A 13,011-nucleotide genomic window follows, 5' to 3' on the forward strand; every position below is an offset into this window, starting at 1 on the left:
ATATTAATTCTTCCAACCCATGACTATGGAGTATTTTCCCATTTACCTATCTTTTCAATTTCTTCATTCCATGTCTTATAGGCTTAAACGTATAGGTCTTTGGAGCACCTGGGTGGTTCAGTGGGTTAAGGATTCTGCCTTCAGCTCAGGTCATGATCCCAGGGTCCTGAGATCAAGTCCCGCATCAGGCTCTCTGCTCGACACGGAGCCAGCTTCCCCCATCTCTTTGCCCACTTGTGATCTCTGCCTGCCGAAGAAATGAATAAAATCTTTAAAAATTTTTTTTTAAATAAAAATAAAAAATAAAAAATGTACAGGTCTTTAACCCACTTCATTAAGTTTATTTCCAGGTACTTTTTCAATGCAATTGTTTTCTTTCTCTGATATTTCATTATTAGTGTATAAAAACACAACTAATATTATATATTAATTTTGTATTCTGCAACTTTATTGAATTCATTTATTAGTTGTAACAGTTTTTTGGTGGAGTCTTTAGAGTTTTCTATATATACCATGTTGTCAACAAATAGTGACCATTTTAATTCTTCCTTTACAATTTGGATACCTTTTATTTGTTTTTCTTGCCTAATCTCTCTGGCTAGGACTTACAGAAATATGTTGAATAAATGTGGTGAGAGCAGACATCTATCCTGTTCCTAATCTTAAAGAAAAAGCTTTTAACTTTTCAGTGTTTATAGTATGATGTTAGCTGCAGACTTGTCATATGTCTTTTGTTGTATTGAGATACATTCCTTCTATACCCACTTTATTGAAGGTTTTTGTCATAAACAGATGTAAAATTTTCTCAAATGCTTTTTCTGCATCTATTGAAATGACCATATGATTTTAATCCTTCCCTTTGTCAATATGGTGTAAATGTTGATTGATGGATATTAAAACTTTGCATGCTTGGGATAAATTCCACTTGATCACAATGTGGAAACCTTTCAATATACTATTGAATTCAGTTTGCTAACATTTTTTTTTAAGTTTTTACTTACTTAGATAATCTCTACAACCTATGTGGGGCTTGAACTCATGACCCCAAGATAAAGAGTTGCATGCTCCTCTAAGCCAGCCAAGCACCTTTTAGTTTACTATTTTGTTGAGGATTTGTACATCTATGATTATCAGGAATATTGGCCTATAATTTTCTTTTCTTTCTGGTGTCCTTATGTGGTTTAATATCAGAGTAATGCTAGCCTCATAAAATAAATTTGGGAGTGTTCCCTCTTTTATTTCTGTTAGAGCTTGACAAAAATGAGTACTAATTCTTTAAATGTTTGGTACAATTTAGCAGTGAAAACACCTGTTTCTGGGCTTTCTTGTGTCCGAAGGTTTTTAATTACTAAATTAACCTCCTTGAACATTATTGGGCAGTTCATATTTTCTGTTTATTTATGATCAGTTTTTAAGGTCATGTGTTTCTGGAAATTTATCCATTTTCTCTAGGTTATTCAGTTTTTTGGCAGATACTTGCTTATAGTATCTTGTTTCCTAATTTAAATTCAATTAACCAAACTACAGTACATTGTTAGTTTCAGATGTAGTGTTTAAAAATTTATCAGTTGTGTATAACACCCAGTACTCATCACATGATGTGCCCTCCTTAGAGACCATTACCCAATTATCTCATCCCCCAACCCACCTCCCCTCCAGCAACCTTCAGTTTGTTTCAGATAGTTAAGAGTTTCTCATAGTTTTTCTCCTTCTCAGATGATTTCCCACTCAGATTTCCCTCCCTTCCCTTATGATTCTCTGTGTTATTTCTCATATTCTGCATATGAGTGAAACCATATAATTGTCTTTGACTGACTTATTTTGCTCAACATAATACCCACAATTCCATCCATGTTGATGTAAATGGTAAGTATTCATCCTTTAGGATGGCTGAGTAATATTCCATTGTGTATATATACACCACATATTTATCCATTTACCTGTCAATGGACAGCTCAGCTCTTTCCACAGTTTGGCTCTTGTGGACATTGCTGCTAAAAACATTGCTGCTATAAACAACCAATCATCTGAAGGTACCCCCTCAGATCACTACATTTGTATCTTTGGGGTAAATACACAGTAGTGCAATTGCTGGATCATAGGATAGCTCTATTTTCAACTTTTTGAAGAAAGTCAGTACTATTTTCCAGAGTGGCTGCACCAGCTTGGATTCCCACAAACAGTGTAAGAGGGCTCCCCTTTTGTACAACCTTGCTAACATCTGTCACTTCTTGACTTGTTAATTTTAGCCATTCTGACTGGTGTGAGATGGTATCTCATTGTGGTTTTGATTTGTATTTCCCTGATGCCGAGTGATGTGGAGCATTTTTCCATGTGTCTCTTGGTCTTTTTGTAGGTCCTCTTTGGAGAAATGTCTGTTCAGGTCTTCTGACCATTTCTTGACAGGATTTTTTTGGGGGGATATTGAGTGTTTTCATTATAGATCTTGGATACTACCCTTTATCTGATAGGTCATTTGTAAATATCTTTTCCCATTCTATTGGTTGTCTTTAGGATTTGTCACATATTTCCTTTGCTGTGCAGAATTTTTATCTTGATAAGATCCTAATAGTTTTTTGCTTTTGTTTCTCATGCCTTTGGAGACATGTCTAGCAAAGAAGTTGCTATTACCAAGGTCGAAGAGGATGCTGCCTGTGTTCTCCTTTAGGATTTTGACAGATTCCTGTCTCATATTTAAGTATTTAATCAATTTTGAGTCTATATTTGTACTTTAGTAGAACAGGTATTAGTTTTTCCTTAAGTGTTTGGTAAAATTGCCCTGGAAGCCATCCATCCCTCAATGCTTGTTTGTTGGGAGATTTGGTATTACTGCTTCAATTCCCTTGCTGGTTATAGGTCTGTTCAGATTGTCTATTTCTTCTTGTTTCAGTTCTGGTAGTTTATAAGTTTCCAGGAATGCATCCATTTCTTCCAGATTGCTTAATTTATTGGCATATAGTTGCCTACAATATGTTCTTAAAATTGTTTGTATACTCTTGGTGTTGGTCATGATCTCTCATTCATTCAAGATTTTATTTATTTGAATCCTTTCTCTTTTCTTTTCGTTAAGTCTGGCTAGGAGTTTATCAATCTTACTCTTTCAAAAAAACAAGCTTCTAGCATCATTGATGTGTTCTACTGTTCTTTTTGTTTCTAGGTCATTGATTTCTGTTCTAGTCTTTATTATTTCTCTTCTAGAACCTTCTGGGTTTAGGCTTTACTTGCTGTTCTTCTCCAGCTCTTCTAGGTGTAAGGTTAGCCATGTGTATTTGAGACTTTTCTAATTTTTTGAGAAAAGCTTGTATTGCTATGTACTTCCCTCTAGGACTGCCTTTGGTGTATCCCAATTATTTTAAACAGTTGTGTTCTCATTTTCATGTGTTTTCATGAATTTCTTAAATTGTTCTTTAATTTTCTGGTTAACCCATTCATTCTTTAGTAGGATGCTCTTTAATATCCTAGTTGTTTGAGTTCCTCCCAAATTTCCTCTTGTGAATGCATTTAAGTTTCAAAGCATTGTGGCCTGAAAATACGCAGGGAATAATCGCAATCTTTTAACACTGGCTGAGACCTGATTTGTGACCCAGTATGTGATCTGTTCTGGAGAATGTTCCATGTGCAATCAAGAAGAATGTGTATTCTGTTGCTTTAGGATGGAATGCTCTCAATAAGTCCATCTGGTTCAGTGTGTCATTCAAAGCCTTTATTTTCTTGTTGATCTCCTTAGATGATCTGTCCATTGTAGTGAGTTGCGTGCTGAAGTCCCCTACTATTATTATATTCTTATCAATATGTTTCTTTAATTTGGTTATTAATTGGCTGACATAATTGGCTATTCCCAGGTTAGGAGCATAAATATTTATAATTGTTAGATCTTCTTGTTGGATAGACCCTTTAAGTATGATAAAGTATCCCTCTTCACTCTTTACTACACTCTTTGGTTTAAAATATAAATTTGTCTGATATGAGGATTGCTACCCCAGTTTTCTTTTGATGACCATTAGCATGATAAATGCTTTCACACCCACTTACTTTCAATCTGGAAGTGTCTTTAGGTCTTAGACAGTATATGGATAGCTTGCTTTTTTATCCAATCTGATACCGTGTATTTTGATTGCAGCATTTAGCCTATTTACATTCAGAGTAACTATTGAAAGATATGAATTTAGTACCATTATATTACTAGTAAAATCCTGTTTTTGTAGACTGTTTCTTTGTGGTCTATGTTACTTCTGGGCTCTCTCTTTGCTTACAGGATCCCCTTTAATATTTTTTGCTAGAATGGTAAAGCGATCACAAATTCTTTTAGTTTCTGTTTGTCCTAGAAGCTCTTTATCTCTCCTTCCATTCTGCACAACAGCCTTGCTGGAAAAAGTATTCTTGGCCGCATGTTTTTCTCATTTAGTACCCTGAATATATCATACCAGCCTTTTCTGGTCTGCCAGGTCTCTGTGCATAGGTCTGCTGCAAGCCTAATGTCCCTACCTCTGTACCTCTTGTCTCAAGCTGCTTTCAAGATTTTCTCTTTTCCTCTGAAATTTGCAAGCGTCACTATCACATGTCAGGGAATTGATCTATTTTCATTGATTTTTGAGGGGATCCTTTCTACCTCTTGGATTTGAATGCCTGTTTCCCTCCCCAGATTAGGGAAGTTCTCAGCCATGATTTGCTCAAATATACTGTCCCTGTCTCTCTTTCTTCCTCTGGGACCCTAATAATTCTAATATTCTCTTTATGGCTGATTTCTCAAAGCTTCCCCTCATGGTCCATTAGTGTTTTTCTTTCTTTTCTCAGAGTCCTTCCTTTCCATCAACTTCTCTTCTATGCCAGTGCCTCTGTCTTCTGACTCATTTACCCTAGCTCTTAGAACATCCAATTTAGGGGCACCTGGGTGGCTCAGTGGGTTAAGGCCTCTGCCTTCGGCTCAGGTCATGATCCCAGGGTACTGGGATCGAGCCCCACATCAGGCTCTCTGCTCTGCAGGGAGCCTGCTTCCTCCCCCCTCTCTCTCTCTGCCTGCCTCTCTGCCTACTTGTGATCTCTCTCTGTCAAATGAATAAAACTAAAAAAAAAAAAAAAGAACATCCAATTTACACTGTATCTCAGTTAAAGCATTTTTAATTTTGGCCTGGTTTGATTTTATTTCTGCACTAAGAGATTCTTCAGTGTCTTTTATGCTTTTTTCAAATCCAGCTTGTAACTTTATAATCATTATCCTGAATTCCAGTTCTGACATTTTACTTATATCCATATCCATTAGATCTGTGGAAGAGAGTATTACTCCTGGTTCTTTCTTTTGTTCTGAATTCCTCCTTCTATTCATTTTGCCCAGAGAAGAATGGATAAACAAGAGAACAAAATAAAAAATAACCATGACTCATTCAATATACACATTAGACAAATCTGAAGAGGTCAGAAACCAAAAAAGAAGAAAAAAGTGGGAGAACAGGCAGGGAAGAGAAAATATAATCTCCTAGGTAGATGAAACAGGGTGATTCACTTAGTCCTCAGTATATTTTGGTCTACAGTATACACTATCAGTATATGGTCTATGGTCTATCAGTATACACTAAACTATGGTCTATCAGTATACACTAAACCCCAAAGTTGTCTAACTTATAACTAAGCAAAACTTAGGTATATACAAAAATAAAATTGAATACAGTGAAGGGAAGCAAAAATAAAAAATATTATCTATAGAATGTAAATGTAAAAAGTGAAAATTAAAAAAACACTTAAAAACAAAAAGTTGGTAAAATAAGAAAGTAGTTGAAAAGAAAAAAAGGGAAAATTTTAAACTGAAAGATAAATGAATCATGAGGGGAAAAACCCCCTCAAATTCTATGTATTTCTCCTAGCACTGGAGTTTTGCAAACCTGTGTAAAGTTGGTGTTCACCTGTTGTTCCAACTGGTCTACTGTGGGAGGGACCTGCTGCATTGATTCTTAGATATCTTTGCCTAGGTGGAGTTGTACCACCCTTTGCCAGGGGGCTGGGCACAGTGTAAGCTGCTTCTGGTTGATTTATGTGGCTTTTGTCCTGAGGGCTTTCTGTGCCTCCTTAGAGGATGAAAATAGAAATGACCGCACCCTGATCTCCAGCCCCGGAGCTGAAAGATTACAGCCCTCTCTCTTCAGTAAATCCTCAGGGATAAGCAATCTTCACTTCTGTGTGCACCAAATTTTGAAGATTCCTGCAGTGTGCAACTGTACCAATCCTCCCAGTTGAAGACAGAGGGTTACTATGTTTCTGCCCTTTGCAGGGAACCTGCACAGACAGCAGTCCCCTGGTAGTACTGTGGTTCACAGTTTATGACAAACAGAGCTGAGAGACCCCTCCTGGGCTTTTTGACCATTACCAGTTTCCCCCACTCCAATGCTTGGGAACTCTATCAGTTCAGGCACTCCTGTTCTTTCTGTGACCCCATGGATCCTGAGACCAACTGTCCCACCTAGGACTCTGCCCCACTTTGCCACCTGAGCCCCTTTCAGGCAGGGACTTCTCTCACGGGAGCAGACTTATAAAGGTTCCATTTTTATATATTTTTTAAGATTTTTATTTATTTATTTGACAGAGATCACAAGTAGGCAGAGAATCAGGCAGAGAGAGAGGAGGAAGCAGGCTCCCCGCTGAGCAGAGAGCCCGATGCGGGGCTCGATCCCAGGACCCTGGGATCATGACCTGAGCCGAAAGCAGAGGCTTTAACCCACTGAGCCACCCAGGCGCCCCTAAAGGTTCCATTTTTGCACTGTGGGGCTCTATCACTTTCCAGTAGCCAGCTTACAGAGGCCCCCTCCCCCAGCCATTTATCTTCTGATATATCCCCTAAGCTTCACTTCACATTTCCTACTTTGAAAAAAGTGGTCGCTGTTCCTCTTTGTAGAATTCCAGCAATTCTTTTCTTAACATTTCAGGTTGAATTCACAGATGTTCAGAATGATTTGATATTTATCTGGCTAAGCTCAAGGGACCAGATGAAACAAGTCCCCTATTCTTCTGCCATCTTCCCTCCCTCTTTTATGATCTTTATGATCTTTCACATTCTGTGGCTTCTATGTGTTGCCACCTCTGTCATTTCTGATGTTGTTTATCTGGGTCTTCTCCTTTTTTTCTTAGTCTAACTAAAGGTTTGTCGATTTAGTTTATCTTTTCAAAAAAAACCAAGTCTTTGTTTCATTCCTTCTGTTGTTTTTCTGTCATCTATTTCATTTATTTCTTCTCTGATCTTTGTTTTCTTCTTTCTGCTAACCTTGGGTTTTGTTTGTTCTTCTTTTTCTGTTTCCTTGGAGTATAAAGTTAGGTTATTTGAGATCTTTCTTGTTTCATGATGTAGGCACTTACCACAGTGAACTTCCTCTTGGAAGAGCTTTATGCTGCATCCCCTTAGTTTTGGTATGTTTATTTACATTTTCATTTGTCTCAAGGTAATTTTTTTATCTCCTTCTTGATTTCTTCTTTGACATTTATTGTTCAGTAGCATGCTCTTTAATCTCTGTATTTGACTTTTTCCAGTTTTCCTGTAATTGATTTCGAGTTTCATCATTATGGTCCAAAACTGTTTAATCTGATCTCAATCTTCTAAAATGTACTAAGTCTTCTTTTGCAGCATAATCTATATTATACCCCAGCTTTCTCTTGGTTTCCATTTATATATAGGATATCTTTTACCATCCATTCACTTACAGTCTGTATGTGTCTTTACATCTTAAGTGAGTCTCTGTAGGCAGGATATAGATGGTTCTTATTTTTTTTCCACCCTTATTCTAGGTATTTATTGCTCTTTTGTTCATTGTTTCTGCTTTGTTTTTCATATATTCCTTTCTTTTGCTCTCCTTTGTGATTGGGGGACTTTCTTTACTGGCTTGCTTAATTCCTTTCTCTTTGTCTTTTGTATATTTATTGGAGGTGTCTGCTTTGTGGATTTGTGCATCTATGAAAATTAGGCTTATATAAAACAACTTATAAGTCTATTTTAGACTGATAACTTCAGTTCAAACACATTCTAAAGTTCTTACTCTCCCTACCCCTTCAATCTCTTTGATATCACAACTTATATTTTTTAACCTCGTGTATCTGTTAATAAATTATTGTGCTTATGGTTTTTATTACTTTTGTCTTATCAGCTTTATAGATGATTATCCTCCAGTGCTACAACATGAGATTATTCTGAATTGTACTATGTATTTACCTTTACCAATGAAATTTACACTCTCATATTTTCCTGTTAGTAATTATCACCTTTTCATCTCACCTTAAATAATTCCTTTTAATATTTCTTATAAGGCTGGTTCTTTGTCTGGAAAAGAAATCTTCATCTCTTCAATTTTGAAGGACAGCTTTGTCAGGTAAAGTATGTTTTGTTGATACTTTCTTCTCTTTCAGCACTTTGAATATATCATGCCACTCTCTTCTGGCCCACAAAATCTCTGCTGGAAAAATTGCTCATAGTCTTGTACACAAGTTGTTTTTCTCTTGCTGCTTTTAAGATTCTCTCCTTGCTTTTAACTTAAGGCAATTTAATTATACTGTGTCTTTGTGTGGTTCTCCTTGAGTTGATACTATTTGGAGTCCTCTGGACCTCCTCACCTTAGAGATCTAATACCTTCCCCAGATTAAGTTTATCAGCCATTATTTCTTCAAATGAGTTTTCTGCACCTTTCTCTTCTACCTCAGGGACAATTATGTTGTGAGTGTTGATCCAAGTGATGTTTTCCCACAAATCCCTTAAGCTATCTTCACTCTTTTTTTTCTTTATTGAATTATAATTAACATATAATGTTATGTTAGTTTCAGGTTTCCAACATAATGATTCAACACTTTTATATATTGGTCAGTGCCAACCATTAATATATGCAGCCGCCAACTGTTACCATATATTATAATAATATTATGGGCTATATTCATTATGCCATAGTTTTTATTTCTGTGACTTAATTTGCTTCATTACTGGAATTTTTATACCTCTTAATCACCTTTAGCCTCTTCATCCATCTCCCTAACTACCTTTCCTCTGGCAACCACCAGTTTATTCTACTTAAGAGTCTGTTTCTGTTTGTCTGTTTTGTTCAGATATTTTAAGACTACTCATCTAAATGAAATTCTATGGTATTTTTCTTCCTCTGTCTGACTTATTTCCCTTAGAATAATACCCTCTAGGTTCATTCATGTTGTCAATAATGGCAAGATCTCGTTCTTTTCTATGGCTAAGCAGTGGTCCATTTTATCCATATATACCACATCTTCTTCATTGATTCATTTATCAATGGACACTTGGGTTGCTTCCAAATCTTGGCTAGTGTAAATAGTGCTGTAATAAACATAGAGGTGCATATATATTCTTGAATTAGTGTTTTCATTTTCTTTGATACATACGCAGTAGTGGAATTATTGAATCATATGGTATTTCTATTTTTAACTTTTTTTGTGTTATGTTAGTCACAAAATACATCATTAGTTTTTGATGCAGTGTTCCAAGATTCACTGTTTATGTACAATACCCAGTGCTCCATGGAATACATGCCCTCCTTAATACCCACCACCCAGCTCACCCACCCACCCCAACTTCCCCTCTAAAACCCTCAGTATGTTTCTCAGAGTCCACCATCTCTCATGGTTCATCTCCTCCTCTGATTTCTCCCAATTCAGTTTTCCTTTCCTTCTAATGTCCTACAAGTTAGTCCTTAGGTTCCGCAAATAAATGAAACCATATGATAATTGACTTTCTCTGCTTAACTTATTTCACTCAGCATAATCTCCTCCAGTCCCATCCATGTTGATGCAAAAGTTGGGTATTCATCCTTTCTGATGGCTTAGTAATACTCCAATATATATATGGACCACATCTTCTTTATCCATTCATCTGTTAAAGGACATCTCGGATCGTTCTACAGTTGGCTTTTGTGGACATTACTATTATGAACATTGGGGTACAGATGACCCTTCTTTTCACTACATCTGTATCTTTGGGGTAAATACCCAGTAGTGCAATTGCCAGATCTTAGGGTAGCTCTATTTTTAATTTTTTGAGGAATCTCCACACAGTTTTCCAAAGTGGCTGCACCAACTTGCATTCCCACCAACAGTGTAAGAGGGTTCTGCTTTCTCCACATCCTCCCTAACACTTGTTATTTAGTGTCTTATTAATCTTTGCCATTCTAACTGGTGTAAGGTGGTATCTTGATGTGGTTTTGATTTGAATTTCCCTGATGGCTAATGATGAACATTTCATCATGTGTCTGCTGACCATTTTTAAGTCTTCATTGGGGAAGTGTCTGTTCACCTCTTCTACCCATTTTTTGACATGGTTATCTGTTTTTGGGGTGTTGAGTTGAGGAGTTCTTTACAGATCTTGGGTATCAGCACTTTGTAGTGTCATTTGCGAATATCTTCTCCCATTCCGTGGGTTGCCTCTTTGTTTTGTTGACTGTTTCCTTTGCTGTGCAAAAGCTTTTGATCTTGATGAAGTCCCAAAAGTTCATTTTCACTTTTGTTTCCTTTGCCTTTAGAGATGTATCTTGAAAGAAGTTGCCATGGCTGATGTCAAAGTTACTGGCTATGTTCTCTTCCAGGATTTTGATGGATTCCTGTCTCAGGTTAAGGTCTTTTATCCATTTTGAGTTTTTCTTTCTGTGTGGTGTAAGAGAATGGTCAAGTTTCATTCTTCTATACATAGCACCAACTATTGAATAGACTATCTTTTTTCCATTGGAAGTTTTTTCCTGCTTTGTCAAAGATTATTTGACCACAGAGTTGAGGGTCCATATCTGAGCTCTCTACTCTGTTCCATTGGTCTATGTGTTTGTTTTTGTTCTAGTACCATGCTGTCTTAGTGATCACAGCTTTGGAATAAAGCTTGAAAATAAACAACGTGATTTTTTGTTTTCTTTTTCAGCTTTTTCTTTTTCAACATTTCCTTAGCAATTCAAGGTCTCTTGTAGTTCCATACAAATTTTAGGTTTGTTCCAGCACTTTGAAAAATGCCACTGGTATTTTGATCGGGATGGCATTGAAAGTAAAGATTGCTCTGGGTGGTATAGACATTTTAATAATGTTTATTCTTCTAATCCATGAGCATGGAATGTTTTTCCATATTTTTTGTGTCTTCTTCCATTTCTTTCATGAGTGTTTTATAGTTCCTTGAGTATAGATCCTTTACCTCTTTGGTTAGGATTATTCCAAGGTATCATATGGTTTTGGTGCTATTGTAAAAGGAATCAATTCTCTAATTTCCCTTTCTTTAGTATCAATGTATAAGAAAACAAGTGATTTCTGTGCATTGATTTTGTATCCTGCCATATTACTGAATGCTGTATGGGTTCTAGTAATTTGGGGATGGAGTCTTTTGGGCTTTCTACATAAACTATTATGTCATATGTGAAGAGAGAGAGTTTGACTTCTTCTTTGCCAATCTGAATACATTTTTTTTCTTTTTGTTGCCTGATTGCTGTTGCTAGGACTTCTAGTACTATGTTGAACAAGTGGTGAGAGTGGGCATCCTTGTCATGTTCCTAATCTCAATGGGAAGGCTGTCAGCTTTTCCCCATTGAGAATGATATTCGATGAGGGTTTTTCATAGATGGATTATATGAAGTTGGGGAATATTCCCTCTATTCCTGTATTTTGAAGTTTTAATCAGGAAAGGATGCTGTGTTTTGTCAAATGTTTTTTCTGCACCAATTGAGAGGACCATGTGGTTCTCTCTTCTCTTACTGATTTCTTCTATCACATTGATTGATTTGCGAATGTTGAAGCACCCTTGGATCCCAGGGTTAAATCCCACCTGGTCATGGTGGATAATTTTTTAAATGTACTGTTGGATCCTATTAACTAGGATCTTGTTGAGAATCTTGGCATCCATATTCATCAGGAATATTGGTCTGGAATTCTTTTTGATGGGATCTTTGCCTGGTTTGGGGATCATGGTCATGCTGGCTTTATAGAAAGAGTCTGGAAGTTTTCCTTCTGTTTCTGGTCTGGCTTTATAGAAAGAGTCTGGAAGTTTTCCTTCTGTTTCTGGTTTTTGTTTGTTTGTTTTGAAACAGTGTCAGGAGAATAGGTATTTCTTTTTTAAATGTTGGTAGCATTCCCCAGGGAGCCCATCAGGTCCTGAACTCTTGTTTTGGGGGAAGGTTGTTGAGGACTGCTTCAATCTCGTTACTAGATATTGGTCTATTCAGGTTGTCAATTTCATCTTGTTTCAGTCTTGGAAGTTTATGCATTTCCAGGAATGCATCCATTTCTTCTAGGTTGTTTAACTTATTGGCATATAACTATTGGTAATTGTTTCTGATGACTGTTTCTATTTCCTTGGTGTTAGTCATGGTCTCTCCCCTTTCATTCATAATTTTATTAATTTGGGCCCTTTCTCCTTTCTTTCGGATTAGTTTGGCCAGTGGTTTATCGATCTTATTAATTCTTTCAAAGAACCAGCTTCTAGTTCCATTGATGTGTTCTACTGCATCTCTAGTTTCTAACTCCTTGATCTCTGCTCTAATCTTAATTATTTCCCTTCTTGTGCATGGGGTTGACTTAATTTGTTGTTGATTCTCCAGTTCTTTAAGGTGTAAGGAGAGTTTGTGTATTCGAGGTTTTTCTATTTTTTTGAGTGTGGCTTGGATGGCTACGTATTTCCCCCTTAGGATTTCCTTTACTGTATCCCATAGGTTTTGGACCAAAGTGTCTTCATTCTCATTGGTTTCCATGAATTGTTTAAGTTCTTCTTTGATTTCCTTGTTGATCCAAACATTTTTGAGCAGGATGGTCTTTAGCTTCCAAGTGTTTAAATTACTTCCAAACATTTTCTTGTTATTGAGTTCCAGTTTCAAAGCATTGTGGTCTCAGAATATGCAGGGAATAATCTCTCTTTTGGTCTGGTTGAGACCTGATTTGTGACCCAGTATGTGATCTATTCTGGAGAAAGTTCCATGTACACTCGAGAAGAATGAGTATTCTGTTGTTTTAGGGTGGAATGTTCTGTATATATCTATGAGGTCCATCTCATCCAATGTGTCA

This window comes from Lutra lutra, chromosome 7 (assembly GCF_902655055.1).
Source record: "Lutra lutra chromosome 7, mLutLut1.2, whole genome shotgun sequence".
Classification (NCBI taxonomy): domain Eukaryota; kingdom Metazoa; phylum Chordata; class Mammalia; order Carnivora; family Mustelidae; genus Lutra; species Lutra lutra.